Below are 10,818 nucleotides of genomic sequence, written 5' to 3'. Positions count from 1 at the left end.
AAAACCATAATTTGTGTCGCATGATATGCAGCATGCGCCGCAAAACATCATTGCATACGAGCTATATGCGTCGTACCCTATTGATGTGCGTTGCATATAGCTCATGTGTGTCGGACATTGAGGCCCATCCGACGCACGTCCCTGTATTAAGCTGACAAATTTTTAAGTCCTATCTGCGTTGCACTTTAGCAATGTGCGTTGCAAAAGGCTCCTGTGCGTCGGACCCCTTGGACCATCCGACGCACATCAGCCAAAAGCCCAAACTAGCGCCTTTTAAATTTCAGCTCACCCTCCCCCCAAACCCTAAAACTATACGCGTCTCTCACCCTCCCCCCAAACCCTAAAACTATACGCGTCTCTCACCCTCTCTCTCTCTCCTTCTCTGACTTAACGTCGCTCCCTTCAATATCCTCTCTCCCTCCTAAGTTCCTCACTCTCCTTTCTAACTGCTGCCTCGCTGCATCTGGTTCCTTTCTCTCTCTTCGTCGCGCTGGTTCGTGGGCACTTTCTTCTCTCTCCTCGTCGTTGTGGTTCGTCGCGGTGGTTCGTCGGCGTTGGTTCGTCGGTGCTGGTTCGTCGGCGCTGGTTCGTCGGCGCTGGTTCGTGTTGTTGTATTTTCAGATCTCAGGTTTTTAGGATTTTCAGTTGTTGTAATTTGGGAGATTTGTTTTTCAGGATTTTTAGAGCATTTTTTTAAATTAACGAATTGTGCATCAATTCGTGTTGTATTTCTACATTTTTTCAGATCTGCAAGCTTCTTTTCTCAATTTTTTGTTGTTGTTTATTCTTCATTTTGTACATATTATGTCAAATTTTCAGTTGTTTATGTATCTGCTCAACATATTTTTTAGCTTATCATTTTTTATATATTTTTTTCGCCTTTTAAGTGTAGAAATTTAGAATTGATGATGTTGGTGTGACTATCCATCTTGTTGTATCTATTCTGTTTTAGTTTAGTATCTATATCTGTTTGGTGTGTTCAGTTCAACGAAATTTATTTTTTTTGTTAAAAAATCGCAAATTTGTGTCGTGTATTGAGCCTCATCCGACGCAAATGATGTTTTTTTTTTGAAAAAAAATCAATTTGTGTTTGTTATTTCCCTAGGAACACTACAAGAGGGGGGGTGAATTGTAGGTGTAGAAATAAACGTAACTTTTTGCGGAAATTAAAACTTAAACGAATAAACAAGCTAAAGGAACACAAGGGATTTTTACGAGGAAAAACTTCTTGGGTCCAACAAGAAGAAACAACCTCGACCACTAGGGATTTTAAACTCAACACTTTCACTAATTAGGCCAAACAACTTTGTTACAACCTAATTCTAACTCGAGCCACACCTTGAGTTCCTAAACTCAAGTTCCTGAGCCACTGTTCCCTTAACAGCAGTTCCTCTCAACTTCACTCGAAGTTTTCTCACACATACAAGCTTCACTCAAAGCCTCTCTCTTACAGAACTTCACTCAAAGTTCCCTTACCCCAAAAACCAAAATACAATTGATCGGAATAAGCTTAGTGGAATTAGAGTAAGAAGACAAAGAACAAATGGCTATTATGAGAGAATGAAGGCACTGACACTTAATTAGTTAAACTCACTTAATTACTTAGTCAGACACAATTTGGAACTTATCTAGACTTCTATATTTATAGTGTTAATCAAGAAGAATGTGGGATTAAAACTAGAGTACATGTTTAGTCCATTAACCCATGATGTTCCTTCCCCTAAGGAACACGTTTCACATCATGTCCCATGATCCCATGAACTATAAATGAACTGATATTTTTCAGCATTACTTCTAAGTAATAGGAGGTTCCTTGAGCTTTATCCGAAAATCATTTTTATAAAACCTTTTTATCTTTAAACTGAATTTTAATCTTTAAGAAAATAATATCTTTTAAAAAAATCTTTCTAACAACCGGAATTTTTTTCTTATTTTCCGAAAAATAAAATCTTTTTCTAAACAGATTTTTTTTTTAAAACTGATTTTATCATTTGAAATTGAATAACTAATTTCCTATAATTTAGGCATGACTTACTCAATATTTTTAACCGTTATATTTCACGCCTAAGTCTAGTTCCTTTTATTAACTAGTTCCTTTAACATATTCGTTAGTGCCACTTAGTTTGTTCCAAGAAACAAACTCATTCTCAAATAACTGCCACGTTCCTTACCATTCTTTCTTTGTTCCTTTACATTGGAACTAGAAAATAAAACGCCTAGCTTCTATTTTCTTGATCCAATGCTTGCTCCAGTATCAACATAGAAACTTCTTTACTTAGCCTTTGAAATCCTCTCTTGACTTCTTCTTGACTTCGTATTCTCCCAGTTCCTTCATTGATACCTTAAACACCATACACTTAAATAAATCATTAGTTCACTACTTAGTTTGTTCCTTTGTTTCTTTGTCATTATCAAAACTAGGGTTCAACAATTTCCCCCTTTTTGATGATGACAACAAAGGTACAAACTAAGGAAAATAACAAATAATATAAGTGAATATTAATAAAAACATAAAGAAGAAAATGAAAAATAAAACACAATTATGTAAGTAACTGAATTTTGATTTTTCATTTACCTTATTTTTTGATTTTTCATTTACCTTATTTTAATTTTTTTTTAATTTTTCAAGTTTATGTACAGTTTGTTCCTTAAATCTTTTCCCCCTTTGTCATCCTCAAAAAGAATAGACTCTGCATGTATTGATGAATTGATTTAACACCTTAAGACCAATATACAAGCACCATTGTGGTTAAGTTAGAAAATCAAAGAGTAAACTTGCTCAAACATCAATCACATAATACTAGCCATTCCAAGGAAGAAATTATGCAAATCATTTAGGAACATAGACATAATAGCAAAAGTCATTGATTATATAGCACTTGTTCTATAACAAAACAAAGAAAGAAAAAGAAAAGGATTAAACAAAAGTTGTGTTCCTTGATAAGAAACAGGAACAACAAAACAAAAAAACTAAGAAAGGGAAGGGGAATGGTGTTCCTCTACAACTTCTTCTTCAACCACATCCTCAATTTTTCATCACCACCCCATGTTGAGTCCAACCTGTTCCTTCAGCTCCTCCAAGGCACGGCCATAGAGTCCATCTTCTTTTGTTGCGCAACCACGTATCACTCAAGTCTTCATAAGACTTACATAGTATCAGTTTTGGCATCCAAAGTCCAATGAAGATGATTTAAAATTTTATCATATGTTGGCAGGAAGCAACTTCATTAACCCAGTTGCATCATCCGGAGTTTCCTGTTCCTTACCCTTGGAACTGAGGCAGATGGGGATTTGTGAAGGAACTGGAGGTTTGATGGAAGGCTCATCTGTTCCGGAATGGAAACAGAAGGTGAAGGGTGATAAATGGGAGGAAGAAATGGTGGTGTGGGTGGAAGAGTTGTGGAGGTGGAAGCAAAAGGATTTGGCCTTTTATTTCATCCTTCAACTGCTCAAAACTGGAAGGAACAGAGAAGGATGAAGGTGAAATGGAGGGTATTTTGTGAAAGGAACAGAGAGTTTGGAGATGGTGGTGGAGTAGGTTCCTTGAGAGGAGGGTCCTGTTCCTCATTATCCGAAAGGACTAAGGAGAGTCCTGTTGGAAGGAACAGGAACATGGAGCAATTTTTCACGAGTGCTTTTCTCACTCTCAGAGAACAGAGGGTTTAGGCTTATGGCAATGTGTTTGCGCCTCTTAGGTTTCGGTTCCTCCGGTTAGGAACAGGGTTATCCAAGATAACATCATTATCTTCTTCTAAGTCAGTTTAGGCAGTTTTCTTTTTCTGAGGAACTGGAAGCCATTCTCCTTGAATGAGAACACCTTCTTGGACAGACAAGCCAAGTCCATTTAGGGTCTTCTCATTCAAGATGTTCCCTTGTTTGACTCCTATTGTGGTCCAACCGTAAGTCTTACTTCAAAGTGATGAAGTAAGAAGTTATCAAGGCACCGTACCCAATACACAATGTTTCTCAATACAGTGGTTAAATGTTGAATGAAGAGGGAAGGGAAATTGATTTGTATGTGGTGGTCCAAGCAAAACATGTAACACATATCCAAGAGACCCACTTCATTCCTCTTTTCAGTTCGAGGAATGAGTGCTCTCCAAACCAATTAAATAGACTTTGTGAAGGGGAGAGAGTAGGTTATGGTTAAGTTTGTTTTGGCCAGCTGTTCCTCCAAAATATTCTAAGATTTTGTCTTGAGGAAAATTCGGAAAGGAGACAGTTCCTTTCCGTTTAAAATACAAATCAGTTCCTTTGCAAGGAACTTCCCATACTTTGCCCAAGTGCTTGATTAAACCTTATTTTCTTTCCTCTAACCTCAGTTGTGCAAGTTCCATTAGTATTAACAAATTTGCACAAATCATCCATAGCTAGAGGAACAAGAGCATTATTAAAGGCGAATTCAAACAAGAATTCCATGCCTTGTTCCTTTAGAATGGAGGTTAATTCTAGAAATTCTATTTATTGCCCATTCTAAATCGACGCAAAAACCCAAACATACCTAGATTCACTTCGTTCGACCCTTTCTTGGAAGACGAAGAAACAGTTCCTTTGGAAGGAACAGGTGATTTCTTCTTCTTCCCCCTGAGATTGTTCCGGGGTTTCTTCTTCATCATCTTCCCCAATAATTTCTTCTCGCATGCTCCTTCTAGGAGATTCTAATTGCTGTTCCTCATGGGGTTTTCTTGAATTATGTCGGTTTCAAGGGTTTTGGTTGGAGATGAAGATTTCCATTTTTGAAGTGGGTTGTTTTTGATGTTGGAAAAGGAGAGTTTCTTGAAGTTTTTGCCATGATTTGTGAAGGTTTGGAGGTTTTTATGGAGTATCAAAGGGTGTGATGAGGTTTCGGCTATGGTGAAGATGAAGAGTTGAGAGGAACACGGTTTCTTAGATGAATTAAGAAGGAAGTTTTGCATGTAATAGTAATTATGACACGCGGGAAAGAAATAAAGCAAAAAATAAAATAAAAATAAAAAGAAGAAAACGAAAAGATAAATAAGAACCAAGATTTAATTAAACTGTTCCCTTATTTTTCGGATTTTTCGGATTTTTCGGATTTTTATGAATTTTAATTTTTGAAAGAAAATAAATGCTAAGGAACTTGTGCTATAGGAACAACTAATGCTACATATCAATGCCTTCATATCATGCATGTTTCTTACCTTAGGAACAGTAAGGGGAGTATTATGTGACATTTGTGAGTTGTTTAATTTCTTTGAATTCATGTTTATGTTTTGCAACATTCCAATTTGCAATGGTCTTAGGCAATTAAACACAATTATTTTTAGCACACAAAGTCACTCAAATTGATTCAAACATGGGGGAATGACATAGGAACAATCACTTAATTTTTATTAACCCTAACTCAAGCCTTAATTTTTCATATCTATCCTTTGCAAAGGCTTAGTTAGATATCAGCAATCTGATAATCAGTTTGACAAAACTCAAGTTTAATCAAACCTTTTTCAACATTTTCTCTTAAAAAGTGATGTCTATATGTATATGCTTTACTCTAGAATGATGCACTGGATCTTTAGATATACTATAGCACTTGTATTGTCACAATAAATAGGAACACATTCAAAGTTTATTCCATAGTCACTAAGTTGTTGTTTTATCCAAAGCATTTGAGAGCAACATGCAGCAGCTTCTACATATTCTGCTTCAGCAGTGGATAAAGCAACTGTGTTTTGTTTCTTGGTACTCCAAGAAACTAAACTATGACCAAGGAATTGTGCCATACCTGAGGTGCTTTTCCTATTTACAAGATCTCCAGCATAATCTGCATCTGCATATCCTTTTAGTTCGAATGTATCACTTCTTGGATAGTAGAGTCCAAGATCATCTGTTCCTTTAAGATATCTAAGAATTCTCTTCACAGCAGTGAGGTGAGACTCCTTTGGATTTGCTTGAAATCTAGCACACAAACCAACACTGAAAGCTATGTCTGGACGACTAGCAGTTAGATACAAAAGTGAACCAATCATTCCTCTATATTTTGTTTGATCAACACTTGTTCCTATGGAGTCTTCATCTAATCTAGTTGAAGTTCCCATAGGAGTGTGATTTATCTTTGAATTTTCGAGGCCATATTTCTTTAATAGTTCCTTTATGTATTTTTGTTGGTGAACAATTATCCTTTTTCAGTTTGTTTGATTTGTAGTCCAAGAAAGAAATTTAACTCACCCATCATACTCATTTCAAATTCATTGCTCATGAGACTTGAGAATTCTTTGCACAATGTTTCATTAGTAGCTCCGAATATGATGTCATCAACATATATTTGAACAAGCAAAATATCAGTTCCTTTAGATTTTAGGAACAAGGTTTTATCAACCTTTCCTCTTTTAAAATTGTTTTCTAAAAGGAACTTTGATAATCTCTCATACCATGATCTAGGTGCTTGTTTTAACCCATAAAGAGCTTTATCAAGCTTGTAGACATGATTTGGGAGATTATTATTTTCAAACCAGGGGGTTGTTCAACATATACATCTTCGTTTAGATAGCCATTTAAAAATGCACACTTAACATCCATTTGATATAATTTAAATCCCATGTAAGCAGCAAATGCAATTAAAATTCTAATGGCTTCTAATCTAGCTACAGGAGCAAAGGTTTCTTCATAATCAATTCCTTCTTGTTGTTATAACCTTTTACTACAAGTCTAGCTTTGTTTCTTACAATGGTTCCATATTCATCTAGTTTGTTTCTAAACACCCATTTTAAGCCAATTACTTTTTGTTGTTTAGATGAAGGAACTAGATGCCATACCTTGTTTCTTTCAAACTCATTTAATTCAGCTTGCATTGCAGTAATCCAATCAGAGTCAGTTAAGGCTTCTTCATGATTTCTTGGTTCCATCATTGATAGGAACGCATGAAATGCACAAAAGTTCCTTAACTGAGATCTAGTTTGCGTACCTTTGGATATGTCGCTGATTATGAGTTCCACAGGATGTGACTTTTTTAATCTCCAAGGTTTTGGTTGAAACTCTCTTATAGGAACATGTTGTTCCTCATGAGTTCCTTGAGTAGATGAGGAACTCTGCTCAGTTGTTCCTCTGTTAGCCTCGGTGGACTCAGTTCCTTCATTTAGGGGAACAGGACATCTTCTCCTCCTTGAGGAACAGGAACATCATTGATGTCATTATTTTCAAATTCCTCGTTCCTTTCCTCTTTCACTTCTTCTTCTTCTTGTGAATCTGTGTTCCTTGTACTTGGTTGTGCTAACCCTATCTCATAGTCATCAACCTGTATGCTTGGATTATTTTTGTCAGATTCATCAAAGATTACATGAATGCTTTCTTCAACACACATAGTTCTCTTGTTATATACTCTATAAGCTTTACTATGTGAGGAGTATCCTAAAAATGTTGCTTCATCACTCCTTGCATCAAATTTTCCAAGATTATCTTTTCCATTATTATGCACATAACATTTGCACCAAATGTTCTAAAATAGGTGATGTTTTGGTTTCTTTCCAAATAAAGTTCATAAGGAGTTTTATTAATGATAGGTCTCATCATGGCACGATTAATTATGTGACAAGCAGTATTAACAGCTTCAGCCCAAAAGTTCCTTGGAAGTTCACTAGCAATTAACATGGTTCTAGACATTTCCTCCAAAGTTCTATTTTTCCTTTCTACAACACCATTTTGTTGTGGTGTTCTAGGGGCAGAAAAATTATGATCTAGGCCATTATCTCTGCTTAAGTCATCAAATTTATAATTTTCGAATTCCTTGCCATGATCTGATCTAATGTGCATTATTTTATGTCCACTTAGGTTTTGAACTCTTTTAGCAAAGACAAGGAACTCATCATAAGTTTCATCTTTACTAGTGAGAAAAATAACCCAAGTTACCTAGAGTAGTCATCTACAATCACAAGTACATACCTCTTTCCACTTCTGCTTTGAATTCTCATGGGTCCACATAAGTCCATATGAATTAATCTAATGGTTTAGTGGTACTTACAATCGTTTTAGATTTGAAAGAGGATCTTACTTGCTTACCTCGTGCACATGCATCACAAACTTGATCAATATGAAATTTTATGGATGGTAATCCTAAAACAAGGTCTTTTGATCTAAGTTTCTCAAGTAATGAAAAGCTAGCATGTCCTAGACGCTTGTGCCATAGAAGTGAATCATCTTCAATAACACTAAGACAAGTTAAATTGATTTGAGGAACAAGGTCTAGATCCACAATGTATGTGTTCCCTTTCCTTGTTCCTTCCAAGATAACCTTCTTAGTTTTAATGTTGATGATAGCATTAAGCATTTTCTTTATCAAATTTTACAGTATTTCCTTTGTCACAGAATTGAGAAATGCTTAATAGATTATGTTTTAGACCTTCAACTAAAAATACATTTTCAATGGAGTGTAGTGGTGACTTACCGACCTTACCCATAGCAACTATGTTACCTTTCTTATTATCACCAAATGTTACACTTCCACCTTCATAGGTTGTGAGTGAGAGAAACTTCGTTTTGTCTCCTGTCATGTGCTTGGAACAACCACTATCGAGATACCATGTGTTGTTCCCCCTCACTCCAACCTGCAAAAATCAACTAGTTGTTAGTTGAAGGAACCCCATCTTTCGTGGGTTCCTGTTCTTGACTAGGATTTGTTTTGACAACCCATTTTTTCTTACTTATTGTCACTTTTTCCCAATCATTTCAGACTTTAATTGACATTAATTTATGTAATGACCTACCTTGCCACAATACATACAAACTTATCACTAGGTAGATCAACATATTTCTTTGTCTTGTTCCTTTTCTTGTAGTTTTCAAAACCAAGACCTTCCTTCCTTTGGTCTGTGGTTTCTCAATCCACTTAGGAACTTTCATGATTTTGCCTCTGTTCCTTGCGACAACCAGTTCCTTTTTAAGATTACAGATCTGTTCCTTTAAAATAATTTTTCTCTTTATTCATTTTTTCAATCTCAGATCTGTATCCTTTCAAAGGGGTTGATCTTATATCAAAGGAACTCAGAACAGGGACAAATTCCTTCAAGTGTGAAATCTCTAAATTAATTAGATAATTTTCATTTTTCAAACTTTCATAACATTCTTTGATTTTTAAGTTTTTATCAAATAAATCAAAGAATCTTGTTTCAACATCTGTTCTCATTTTCTTAAGCCATTCTATGTGTTCCTTGCAAACTTGTAAGGCTTGTTCCGTTTGTTCACGTTTTTCACGTTCATCTCTACATTCAAGAATTGCATCATAAAGAAGATCATATATTTCAGCCTAGTTTTACCATCTAGTTCTGACTCAAGTCCATGTTGACTTACCTCAATTTTTCTTCATCTTCTTTTTCGTCAGTGTTTGCCATGAGGCAAAGGTTTGCTGTTTCTTCAGTTGGTTGTTCCTCTTCTTCTTCCGTCTCTGAATCTCCCCAAGCAGCTATCATAGCTTTGCGCACATTTGCCTTAGAGAAAGGTGCTTTTGATTCTTTGTTCCTTTCAGCAAAGCGTTCCTTGTTCCTTTCTTTGGTTTTGTCATTTTCCCAAAGAGGACATTCCTTGATGAAGTGATCTGTACTCCCACATTTATGACAAGCAGCTTTGTTAGAAAATTTCTTAGTTTTACCTTTGAAGTTTCCATTCTTCATGTTCCTGTACATCTTTCGAAATTTTCGAACCATGAGGGCTGCTTCTTCTTCTTCTGAGTCCGAATCATCTTCATCATCTGCTTTGAGAGCAATTGATTTTGATTTGGAGCTTTCACCATATTCAGTATCAAGGTGAAGCTCATGAGTCATAAGTGACCCTGCCAGCTGTTCTAAGTTGAACTTAGTGAAGTCTTTTGTTTCTTGAAGAGCAGTGACTTTAGCCATCCATCTGTCCTTAGGAAGACTCCTAAGAACCTTTCGAACCTGTTCCTCAGATGAAATAAACTTTCCAAGAGAAGCCAACTCATTATAATGTTAGTAAAACGAGTAAACATGTCTCGGATGCTTTCTTTGGATTTCATGCAGAACAGTTCATATTGATTCATAAGTAAATCAATTTTCGATCTTTTAACTTCATTAGTTCCTTCGTGGGTTACTTCTAGTAAATCCCATATTTGCTTTGCGGATTTGCATCCCATGATCCTATTATGTTCATGGGGTCCAAGTCCACAATGCAAAGTTTAATAGCCATGGCATTTACTTCCATTTTTTCAAAATCAGATTTGTCATAATCAGAGAGGGGTTTAAGAGTTACCTCATTTTTGTCATTTGTAGTTGTGACTTCGAAATCACCAACTTCAATGACTCTCCATACCTGATAGTTTTCAGCTTTGATGAATATCTCCATGCGGTTCTTCCAATAGTTGTAGTACTTCCCATTGAACATAGGAGGCCTTTGAGTGGAATAACCTTCTTCAAGTTTCTCGGTGGTATTCATTGTTCCTTGGATTTTTTTCTCAATAGGGTTTCCTATCTTACGTGAGTTCTAGCTCTGATACCAATTGTTATTTCCCTAGGAACACTACAAGAGGGGGGTGAATTGTAGGTGTAGAAATAAACGTAATTTTTGCGGAAATTAAAACTTAAACGAATAAACAAGCTAAAGGAACACAAGGGATTTTTACGAGGAAAAACTTCTTGGGCCCAACAAGAAGAAACAACCTCGACCACTAGGGATTTTAAACTCAACACTTTCACTAATTAGGCCAAACAACTTGTTACAACCTAATTCTAACTCGAGCCACACGTTCCTAAACTCAAGTTCCTGAGCCACTGTTCCCTTAACAGCAGTTCCTCTCAACTTCACTCGAAGTTTTCTACACATACAAGCTTCACTCAAAGCCTCTCTTACAGAACT

Source organism: Beta vulgaris, chromosome 4 (assembly GCF_026745355.1).
Source record: "Beta vulgaris subsp. vulgaris cultivar EL10 chromosome 4, EL10.2, whole genome shotgun sequence".
Taxonomy (NCBI): domain Eukaryota; kingdom Viridiplantae; phylum Streptophyta; class Magnoliopsida; order Caryophyllales; family Amaranthaceae; genus Beta; species Beta vulgaris.
This window is presented reverse-complemented; position numbering follows the sequence as displayed.